The 12,224-nt window shown below is 37.0% G+C and overlaps 1 pseudogene across 1 annotated transcript in view; it reads left to right on the plus strand.

Moving 5' to 3' along the window:
* The first annotated feature begins 3,893 nt into the window (after positions 1 to 3,893).
* LOC309665059 (olfactory receptor 13C3-like) overlaps positions 3,894 to 12,224 on the plus strand; it is a 146,224-nt pseudogene continuing 137,893 nt past the window's right edge. The window contains exons 1-3 of the transcript XR_014268431.1: positions 3,894 to 5,706; positions 10,521 to 10,582; positions 12,036 to 12,145. The product of XR_014268431.1 is annotated as an olfactory receptor 13C3-like (transcript). The remainder of the gene's footprint in view (positions 5,707 to 10,520; positions 10,583 to 12,035; positions 12,146 to 12,224) is intronic.

The raw sequence follows: 12,224 nt of genomic DNA on the forward strand, positions 1-12,224 counted from the left end.
TTATTTTCCAAGTGAAAGTTACAAGTAATTAATGTGAAAACCATAATTAAAACAGGTGACACAGGTTATACTGTACTTTCCCAAGGTAAAGAAATATATTTGATATAATATTCTTCTGAATTCCATTTGATGTCACAAAATAAACTTTACTGGGCAAAAATGTTTTAAAAATCTCAGATAACACAGACATGATTAAAAGATAGACACTGTATATAAATAATTTAAAGATATTGTCAGTCACAGAAATGTAAAATCATTATATGAATATAAGAAAATGCTATAGAGCAAAATATTGTTAAAATAGAGAAGAAGAGATGTTCTGAAACAAATGAAAAATCAAGATCAAGAAGTAGTGGCGACTACATATTTCTAAAGTATAATAGATACTGAAATGCCAAGGGGAAAATGAACAGAACTATCCTGAGGTGGTAGTGACAATGGACAGAGCTGGCTTTTAAAATGCAGAGACATAGTGAATTAACTTACTATTTTCTTCAAATAAAAGTGAGACTCTCTTGGAAGAATTTAAGCACCATTAGCAGACACATCTTATGGCAGTTCATGAAATGCTTCATATTTCAGTGGAAAACTATTTCAACGGTGAAAATGATATAGGAATCAGAAGCATATTCTTCTGAGACTCTAAGTAATTTACACTTTCTCGAACTGAAAAAAAAAATCATAAGAAGGTATATAAAGTTATTGACTAAATCAAATTTGTTCTAAGAATAACTTGTGCCTAGTGAAGTAGCCTACCAGCTGCTACAACTCTGGGATCCTCATGAGACTGGTGTCTCCCAGCTGCTCGGCCATCTGCACTCTCGTTCCACCAAAGAACATGAACTGCAGAAATAAATAAACCAGAAATAGATTCTAAAGACTGTGGCATTACTACAAATAAGAAAGACAGAAATATTAATCAGAAACTGAAAGTCCTATTCTTTAAATCAAAATAATGAGTACAACAAGGTAACACTAAGTATGTTAGTGATAAGAGTTCAGAGGAGTCAGAGATTTGGGAGAGAAAGTTATAATTAGTCAAACTGGTTTTATAGATGAAGAAACAGAAGGCTTTTACTTTTAAAAAGCAAGACTATAAAAAAATTGTGTTTACTACTGAAAATTTGGCTGATACAAAGAATATGAAAAGTGCCATAATCTTAACCACCTAGAGAAAACCTCTTTTAATATTAATATTTAGTTTATTTCCTTCAAAAAATATGAGTGAAATAAAACTAGGGTCTTACTGTATATTATGCTTAGAAATAGATTTTTAAAAATCAACAATGAGTATTTTCTTTGGCAGTGATATTAATTTTTAATGGCTCTGTGAATTCCTCCTTAGAGATATAGCAAATTTTTATCCCAACACCTTGTTGTTATATTCAAAATATATATTGTTGTTATATTCAAAATAGTGTGGTAGTCTACAAAATACTGAAATAAGTGTTCTTGTACTTATTTAAATTTTTAAAAAATAATTATAAGTAATATGTGTTGTATAGATTTTGGAAAATGCAGATAAACAAAAAGAGAAAGCAATAATCATTTCTAATCCTACCAACCTGAAATAACTACTTTTCAATTTTGGTGTATCTTTTCCATATTTATGTATATATGTATGTATTTTTATATGTTTAAATATTTATATACACACAGAATATATGTTTATGCTTATATAAGATACATGATGTATATGATTTATGAGTGTGTCTATTTGTGTATTACAAGTATATTATATACATAGGGTCATATCACATTGTTTCTAAAGTTTCCTTATCATAAACAATGCTGACAAAAACTTCCTTAGAGCAGCACCTATCATGTATATTTATAAAAATAACAATGTCAAAGACAAATCACTACTTACATTTATTGGGTGCTTCCTATGTGCTAGGCCTGGCTCTAAGCGTTTTGCATGTATTAACTCATTTAGTCTTCACAATAATCCTAGGTGGTAGGTTATTATTATCATTATTTTATCAATGAGCAATGTAAGGCACAGAAAGTTTAAGTAACTCACTCCAAGTCACAAAGTTAGTAAGCGGTGGAGCTGGGATTCAAACCCAGGCAGTCTGGATCTCATTATTTCCTCAATATAATCTCTTAAAATGAAAATTGAGAGAACCAAAGGGAATATCTTATATATACTTACATATGTACAGTGTACATATTATAAATTGTCATCCAGAAACGATGCACTGATTTATACTCCACATATTACTCTTCCCTTTTCTCCACTGACAATGAATTTAAGATTAAAAAATGTGCATACTCATTTTCAGTTTTTTCTTATAAAAGTTAGATATGTCAATTATAAAAACTAAAATACTACTTAATAAATATTAATTTCATCATTCAAATGACCACTATATGTTTTACGTCCTTTCCAATTTCCTTTCTGTGTAACTGAACACATCTATACAACTATGCATATTTCCTAGGATATTGGGAAAAATAATTTAAAAATTAAGGCTTTTAATTTATATCACCAAATTTTGTGGAGGGGAAAGGTTAAGCCAGTGCACCCTACACAGTAGGGGTACTTATTTTTTCCCAGCTTATTTAGTACTATATTTATAAAAGTATGTATTTATTAGGTGAAAATGGCTCTCATTATTGTCTTAATCTGCATCTTCTTTAATATATATTCAGTAGTCATCTGTACATCTACCTTTGCATAAGTTTTTATGTTTCTCTTTGTTTTTGAATTTCATTTACAGTGTTTTGGGGCATGCAGAAAGATTGAGCTTTTTTATAATAAAATCATCAATTCATTGTTTTTCCTTCATTGTTTCTTCATTTGTTATTTTGGCTTAAGACATATAGTTGTCATTCATATTATTAAATAAATTCATCTATATTTTATTTTAGTAATTCTATAACTTTTTTCTACTCTGAAATCTATAACCCATTTGAATTTTATTTTTTAGCATATGGCATGAGATGGACATCTAATAATTTTCATAATTTTTCTCCTCTTCATATATTTTCCAACTTGAAAATAAATTTTTCTGTATATTCTGATAATTTTCTTAGGATGTATTATTAGAAGTTAAATGTCTTGGTAAAGATCAGAAGCTCAGCTTTGAATATGTTAGGTGTGAGATGTCCACTGGACATTCAACTAAGAAAGTTGAGGAGGCAAATGGATATAATGTGTCTTTCAACTATTTTGTTAGCTATTCTTAGTCATTTATCCTTCCAGGTAAACTTTACATACATTTTTTTAGTTTGCCACAAAAAATGCTCTGAAATTCTGACTGCAATAACTTTCAACTTTAAAAGTTAAATGCCCCAAATAAGTGTTTATTAAATAAGTTAAGGTATGTATAATTATCTGTCTGCTGTGTATACTTGACTAGAGTGTTAGGAAGTAATTGTTAATCATGCACATGCATTATTTCTAATATACATATACACATATAATGTACATGTACATACATATACATAAATATATGACATTTTGGTCTCCTTTTTCTCATGTCATTCATACACACACACACACACACGCACACACACACACACACACACACACACACATAAATGGAAGGTTGATGGAAATATCCCTTAAGAACCATTAGTTCTTTTTGTATTAGAGGTATGGTCACTATATACATTTTTGCTGTGTTTAATCTTCTGAGTCTTAGTGAACTTAACTTTAGGTAGGAAATTACCTGCCAGAAATTATGCTCTGAATGTAAATGTGTGTGTATGTAAATATGTATATGCATACGTGTATACACACACACTCGTATGGCATTTGTGTTTACAATTTCATGTTATTGCAGTTTTGGATATCGTGTGCCAATTCCTGAAGCTGATTAATCAGAATTATCTAATACAAGTGTTGGTACAAACAAAGCTATGGACAAATTTGGGGCTTATGTTACAAACAAAGCTATGGACAAATTTGGGGCTTATGTTGACCAGCTGATATGTCAAATGAAACCAGTAGGCTCCTTTCTCTGACATATTTTTGGTTATAACACACAGTTGCCTATATATGTGATTTCATTGTGCATAATGTCATATTTATAATTATCTACTTGAGTTCATTCCCCTCATGTCCCCTAGGAGTTATATTCCTATTGCCCAAGTGTCTAAGCTTACAATGAAAGCAGGTATTCCCACCAAAAACAACTGCAGCCAGCTACTCCTACTTTTGGTGGACATGTTTTTTTGTGTCCTTTTAACCAAATTCTAATAAGACAATATTACACAAATAAACAACTGCCTGGTATACTAGTTTAATAAGTATTATAAATAAAATATATCAGAAAATGAGCCAGTGGGGTATTTGTAACAGTTGCTTTTTTAGTTGATTTTTCAGGAATTTGTATTGATACTTGGAAACAAGTATGTGGTCAAGGCACATAATTTTGTTATCTTTCACAAGAGAAAGAAACAAATAACAAAGGAAGCCCAGGGAAAGGTTAAACAGCAGTTGAGATAAGTGTGTGTGTGCTGGGGGGAGGTGATTTTTGTTGTAGGGCAGAAACTAGAACTGTGCTGGGAGAAGAATCATGAGTACTTCAAGCTCCCTTATATTCATGTCAGGGCTCATTTCAGCAGCAATAACTTCCAAGTCACCTATAAGAGAGCGTTTGATCGACATTTAGTAAAGTGAAAGTTCAGAATAAAGTTGTAAGGAATAATTTTGGCCCTGCCCCGGTAGAGAGAATCAGGATAAAGGCTGTATTGCTAATCTTGAGTGAAGGGGCCATTATGGCTCCTCTTTAGTCTTTACAGAAAGTCAGTCTCTATGTAAATCCCCGTCCTGTCCTATCCCTTGAGAAAGGAGTACAAACCTAAACAACAGAAGGAGAAAAATCTTTAGGTTAGATTCGCGTATTAGACCAATTCCCGTCAGTTAAAGCTGTCTATTTTGTACATTTCTCATTAAGTTTAAATGAGGTTGTCATCCTATGTGCTGTGAGGTTCCTGACCCTACCTGCCTGACTTGGGCACTGACCTCAGGAGACAGTGGCAGCTGGGAGGATGCTTCACCACTGGCACCCTGGGCCCCTCTTTAAGGTTCTCCATCTGCAAAATGCTGGGAGGTTGCGTATTTCGTTAAAAAGGGGGAGGCCAGTTCTGTTGCTAGCTGCTGGTTGACCTTCTTCTCCTTCCCCCTTCAGCCTGGAGGGGTCTGTCAAAGGACAAATCAAAGAGGCTGGACCACCGCCTGGCATAGGCCCCAGTGCTGCGACAGCAATCGCGCGGGGCGGCAAGAACGCAGCAGCTGGCGCTTCAAGGGTGTCCTCGTGGCTGCCTGGTACCTAGGCTGCAAAAGGCCCCCGTCCATGGCTGTTCGCGAGCCGGCCGGAGGCAACCCTGGCAGTGGGTCTTCCCCTAACGGCACCCTCCCTCCCCCAGCGTGTCTCGGGGTCCTTGCCCTGCGGGTTGTGGGACTTGCACTAGAACTTGGGCGGCAGCACCAATCTCGCAGACCTGGGCTCTCCGGCCTGTAGGCGCATGCGCGGCCAGCGCGCTCCCAGCAGTCCCCTCTCCTCACCTTCCCTCCCCTCCCCCAGGAGACATTTTGGTCACGTCCCAGCAGCAGGTACCCGAAGAGCCAGTATACGAGCGGCCAGAGCCTTAGTCAGGCTCCTTCGGAGGGCAAGCATGGCGCGGCTTCGAGCGCTGCGAAGGGCAGCGGCCGGTATTCTTCCTTAAATTCCTTCTCCTGTGGCTTCTTTACTGGTAGGGAGCAGCTCCTGCGCAAGGGTAGGTACAGGCTGGGGGCGGCTCAGCTCCTCCTACTGCGACGGGGGCGGGGCGGGGGGAGAGGGGGCGGACAGCCCAGTTAGCGAGGCGTCCACCACCTGCCCCTGTCAGGCGCGTTAGGTGTCGGCCCTGACCCTTCGGTGCACTTTTGTACCCTCAAGAGATCTTACCCCCAGTGTCCGCTGTGACATTAGTTGGTTAATTTCATCTCATCTCCATGCACACCTGCATACACTTCGTAAAAGTTCGTGTGTAGAATGCGAGTTTGTGTGACCACTGGGAAGGCAGTATGGATGCGTGCCTGTCATGCTTTGCATTTAACTCGTGGACGTGTTTGCCGGGGTTAATTTTTACTCGGGTGATTTACATGTAGCTAAAGACCAGTGAGCCTTCACTCTTCCTTATTAAGTGCATTCTCTCTCCCTATCGCCACCTCCGGCATGGCCTTGTTGGAGTATTTCTTAGTTGCTCAGAGGAATGGGGGCCCTGAACTAGATAATGGAAATTCAAATTTAAACAAACAAATCAGCAGACTTCTGATCTTGTCTTCTTATTCTTGATATTGGTCCCCAGAGTAACCGCTTTCAACATTTTCAGCTGTTTCTTCTAATGCTTGTTTCCCTTTTTCTGAATTATATACACTTTCTGGTGCTTCTTGATATTTTCAGTTACAGATAGTATCTGTTGCTTGGAAATTGAGGATATAGGTCTGTTAACATACCATTCACCCAAAATACACTTCCTTTCCCTCATCTGATAAATAACATTAAAATAGTTAAAATTTACACTATACTGATGTTTATGCCTTTATCACTAATTACATTACCTTCTTACACACATAACTACACACACAACACATAACTAAACCCAATTACACAATAGTTACATTCATGCACACATTGAAGTGATATTGCTTATACTATTAAGGCTAGGGAATTATTAGAGGGCTGTCATCTGTGGTTGTATTGGTTGTGCCTTTGCAAAGACTTTTGAATCATCTGTTCAGAGGAAGGGAGGCTTTTTAAAATTAGTAATTCCAGAGGTAGTGAGTCAGTTTTTCAAGTTGATGGGCGTCCATATCTAACCAAGCAAGACAAAAAAACATCATCTGTGCCTGGACTGGATCTTTATGTTTAAGTTTTTTTCTTAGACTTTTTCTCCCTAGAATTCACAATTCATACCCTCATTCAACCCGTATTAATTAAACTCCTTTATGCTTCAGGCACTTTTACAAAAACTGGGGTGCAGAGGTGAACAAAAGACAAAGTTTGTGTCCTCTTGGAACTTCCAGGTTAGGGGAAACAGGTAAACCTATGAAGGAAAAACATGTTAGGGATTAATAAATACAATGAGGAAAAACAAGTAGGATATGGAGAATAGAAAGTGCTGGAGGGAGGAAGCAGAGACTGCTAGCTATTTCCCAATAGCCATTCTTCTCCCACCCCACCTTTTTTGAAAATTAGCAATACAACCCTTGCAGCTTAGTGCAGCCATGTGACTGAGTCCTGGCCAGTGGGATGTGTTAATGCATTTATGACCTACTCTAAGTGGTCTTAAAGCAGTTTAGGTTGTTGCCCTCTTTGTTTCTTTCTTATTTCTGCCTGCTGGAATGTGGATGTAATGGCTTGAGTTCTTGGACTATGAGGTAGAAACCACATGCTGAAGATGGCAGAACAACAAGAGAGAAGCAGCCTAGGTTCTGACACCGTGGTGCACCATATTAGGAGCGCTGTATGAACTCCTTTTTTACTTGAGAAATCATTTTCTAGTGGCTTAAACCTATGATCTTAATCAAAAGGAGAGTAACTATTTTATTTCTCTTTTTCATTTGTTTCTATTATTTTCATTATACCTATCACTTATTAATCACCAAATTCTTTGCCAGAAGAATAAATTTCCTCTCAGTATGATTAAACCCATTAATCAGCTTGTCAGTTTCATCTTCTGGCATTGTCTTTTGGGGGTCTTTTGTTTTCTTGCTCCAGTGTGGGCTAATTGTTCTCTAAGATAGCATGGTAGTAATTCTGGGATCTCTCACTGATATTCTGGGGGTCTCATTTGCCTTGTGTTGGACCTCCTGTTGCCAGGATTTTATAGCTTTTTGTTTTGTTTTTTTTTACTCCTACATTTTGGAGAGGGTGCGTGGGAGTTAAACTTTTGAAACTTGCATCTCTAAAAATGTTTTATTCTGTTAACCCTCTTGATTCATATGTTGGTTGGGTATATAACCCAAATTCTACTTTGGAAATAATTTTTCCTTATATTTTCAAAGGCAATTCTCCAGTGTATTATAGCTTCTAGTAAGAAATTCATAGCGTTCTGATTCCTAATTTTTTGTATGTGACTTGTTTTTCTTTCTTTTTGGAACCTTTTATGTTTTTTTCGTTTTCCCTGGGGTTCTGAAATTTCACAATTACATGCCTTGGAGTAGGCACTTTTTTCATCCATTGTTCCTCACTCAGTGTCCCCTCTTAATCTGGACACTCTTCAATCCTGAAAAATGTTTGTGTTTCTTGGAGTTTTTTCCTTCTCTTGTCAATCTTTGGAACTTCTGTTTTTCAAACATTCTGCCTCCACTTGATCTTCTCACTTTCTTTTTCTACTATTTTACATCTCTACTTTTTTGGTGTAGGTTTTTTTGGGGTTAAGTACCACAATTTTATCTTCTAACTTATCTACTGAATTTTAAACTCCTACTTTCACAGTATTTATTTACAAGAGCTCTTTTTTTATCCCTTCCCCAGAATATTTTTACTTTTAAAAATAATATTCTCTTTTTTTTTTCATGGGTTAAATATTTCTATATCTGTGGACATTAATTACAGGTATTTATTTTAGTCATTGCTTTAGGTCTTCTTCCTGCATTATTTCTTTTTCTTTCAAGTTTTATTATATTTTCTCTCATTTGATTCCTTTTCTCCCTTGTTACTAGGGTTTTTCCTATAATATTTTTATGTTTGTGATCCTTGACTATCAGTTCGTATTTTGGAGAGAGACAAACAAAAAAAAATTGACAGCTCTTTGAGTACCTGGAGGGGCGGCTGTCAAACAGTGGGCTTCACTGTAGGGTTTTCTGACTGGGCTGTTTCATCACTGGGGAAATTGCCCCATTTGCTACCATGTGTAAGTCATTTCTCTTAGTTACCCCTCCGAGGAAACTTCCAGGATTCCATCTGTGAGTTATAAGCCTTACTGCCAGTCTCCTATGACTGAGGAGGGTAGAATGCTGAATATCTCAGTGCTTGGTTGGTAGTCATTCACATAATTTGTTTAAGACTAGTTTTGACACTTTCTGCCGTATCTGGTATTCCTGAATGTGGTTCAGCCTTTCAAGAACGTATTAAATAGGATAGGCTAAAGTGCTGTAACAAATAGACACCAAAATGTATGTCTCAAACACAGTAGGATTTTATTTCTTGTTCTTTAAGATCTAAAATGGGTTTTCCTAATTGGCAAGCAGCTCTTCTGTATGTGGTGAATTAAGGACACAGGCTTCTCGACCCTGTGGCTCTGCCATCCCTAGAGCCCCATCATCAACTGCATCTAGTCAGCAGAAAGGGAGAGAGAATTTACAAGGGGAAGGTACTTACCAGATAGTGAAGAGTAAAATGCATGACTGTAACTTAGAGAGGGAAGACGCTGCTAAGTGCTGAGACAATTTCCTACTCACTTTCTCACAGGTTTTAATTATCCTCCAAACGCTGTGAGTTAAGCTTTATCTCCAAGTGAGAAAGGTGAATTTCTGAGAGAAGTAATTTTCTCAGGTTCACTGCTGCTCAGTGGCACATCCAGGGTTTAAAGCCAGATTTTAAAACCAGTTCAGTTTACCATTTATTTTAAATCAGTTGAGTAATCAATTCACTTTTTAATCTCTTTTAGCTTTACTTGACCATCATGGATTGCTTTTACAGCGTCTTTATAATTTTTTATGCTTTATTTATTCTCAACATTGTATTGAGGGCCAGAGCATTAATGCAAGGGGCTGATAGGCTGTGTCCAAACCCATGGGGCCTGTTGTCTCTTTTGCCCCTTGTTAGATCCTTCAGGATATTGCCTAGGATTTTCCCATACACATTTTACGACTGAACCTCACATGTCCCTCTATCTCTTATGAAGGTTGACAGACACATGGTTTATAGCAAATCAGCACTACACAGATTAAAATTCCTTCAGAAAATCATTCTGTGTTGTCTTTGCAAGATAGCTTGATGACATTAGTTGAAGTAGTCTTCATACTCAAGATGATTTTCTTCTTATATAGACACTGGATATTAAAAAATACAGTTCCCAGTTTTCCCACTCTATTGGAGTCATTGGAAGTTCACACTCAGCACAAAATAAACATTGAAAATAGAGAAAAGTCATAACTTTACAGGCTGCCTTAGTATAAATTCTATTTCAAAGTATATTTCATTGAATAAGGGTCCTGAGCTTGTGAGTGTTTTGGAATGAGGCCTGTTGGTAGATTCATGTGACTAGAGTCTCGTTTGTGATTACCTCTTCAATGAGAGCTAGGCCCTCATTTGGTTGGTTAATTCTTTCCTCATTCCTGTCTCGCTGACCTTCTCATTCTTAACCTAATAAACATTGATTATTCTCAAATCATATATCCTATTCCTCTCTCTTTCAGAGAACATCAATGATACCTATTTTGCAGACAAGAGAATATCAGATTCTAATGTGCCTGATATCATGTAGGAGCTGTCGTGTATATTAATGTCTTTTACTTAATCTTTTCTTTCGTATTCTCTTTCATCTCACTTTGTGAAGTTCATATTTCCATTTTACAGATTAAAACAAAAACAGCAACCAAGAAGCTCAGAGAGACTAAGAGACAAAAGTAACAAAGTAAGTTGTTCAGATATGGTTCATTCATTTTAATACTTCCCAATAATCCAGTGTTTGAGTATACTGTTGGCCTGTATCTGCGGGTTCTGCTTTAGCGGGTTCTGCACCTGCGGATCAAAAACATTAAAAAAAAATTCCAGACAGTTCAGAGAGGAAAAAACTTGAATTTGCTGCCCACAGGCTACTATTTACATGGCATTTACATTCTATGTACAGCTATTTCCATAGCATTTGCATTGTAGTAGGTATTATAAGTATTCTAGAGATGATGAAGTATAAGGGGGATGTGCATAGATTGTATGCAAATACTACACTGTTCTCTATAAGGGACTTGAGCATGGCAGATTTTGGTATCTGCTGGGGTCTTGGAACCAATCCCCTGAAATACCAAGGGACATTTGTACCATAACTTTGTTATTTCTTCCCTATTGATTTTTAAGTGTTTCCATATGTTTATTTTATAAATAATGTTTCAGTGAGTAACTGGTACATGGGAGTAGTTGGCAGGTAAACATGGTCACCTAACAGCTTATTGTTTAAGACTTTTAAATACAAAGCCATCACTGGCACTTAGTGATCTTACGCTAGTCAAGACCGAGCTCCAGTTAATACTTGAAAATGTAGATCCTATATGTGGAGCATGGCAATTATTGTTTCTGCTTATCTCCTACAGCGTATCAGTATAGGTCACTAGGAATCCTATATGACCCTGTATAATGGGTGTATAAGACTGTTCTTATAACAAGAATCTGTTAGAATTTTTGTTTCTGTTAGATTAATATGCTATACATTGTTGTTTTCCAGTTTACTTACAGCCAGAAGAATTTAACTTATTTGAGTAACTTCACACTAATATTTCTGCATTTATTAAGTTTTCAAACCAAAGCAGTCCTTTTTGTGTGTGAGAATTTACAACCTGCTGGTCTTATAATGTCAAAAACTGAACCAAAGTGAACCCCATAAGGCTACTCTCAAATTAAACTAAATTAAATTGAATTAAATTAAATTCCATTTATTTATTTATTTATTTATTTTTGGGCCGGGCCTTCCCCAACCAGGGTTTGAACCGAGGCCCCCTGCAGTGGAAGTGCAGAGTCCTAACCACTGGACTGCCAGGAAATTCCTTCTCAGACCTCTTTCAATAGTTTCATTTTGGTACCAGACTTTTTCATGAACTCAGAGAAATCAATTTTGCATTTGCACTGTCAGTTTTTTCACCTCAATGATGTTTTAACTCTGAATAAAATAATTATATTTTATTTATTGAAGAGGTATTTTTCCCTGGGCTAGTCTTCATATATTGCGTGTGTGCACGTGTGTGTCTGCCTTGATTGAGTCCTCAGTTGCATCAGTGAACCCTCAGATTCTCACTGACTTTCTCTTTGCAAGAAGAACATGTTAGTGGACATAATTACGTCCATCTGTGTCATCTCTGCAATGTCCTCTGTCCCGGCCAGCTTTGTCGTGTTCCTGGTCCAGGGGTGTGTCAGCAAATGGAAGCACCTGTAGTTCATCAGCGGAGTGAAGCCCATCATTCTACTGACTCTCCGGTTCTGTCTGGGACATGGTAAGAACGCTGGTCTGCTGCTGCTTTATAAAACTCCATCAGGGCTCTGGATTGGATGGATGAAAGAGCCCCTGGCCAT

This window comes from Balaenoptera physalus, assembly GCF_965194825.1.
Source record: "Balaenoptera physalus genome assembly, chromosome: 7".
Lineage (NCBI taxonomy): Eukaryota > Metazoa > Chordata > Mammalia > Artiodactyla > Balaenopteridae > Balaenoptera > Balaenoptera physalus.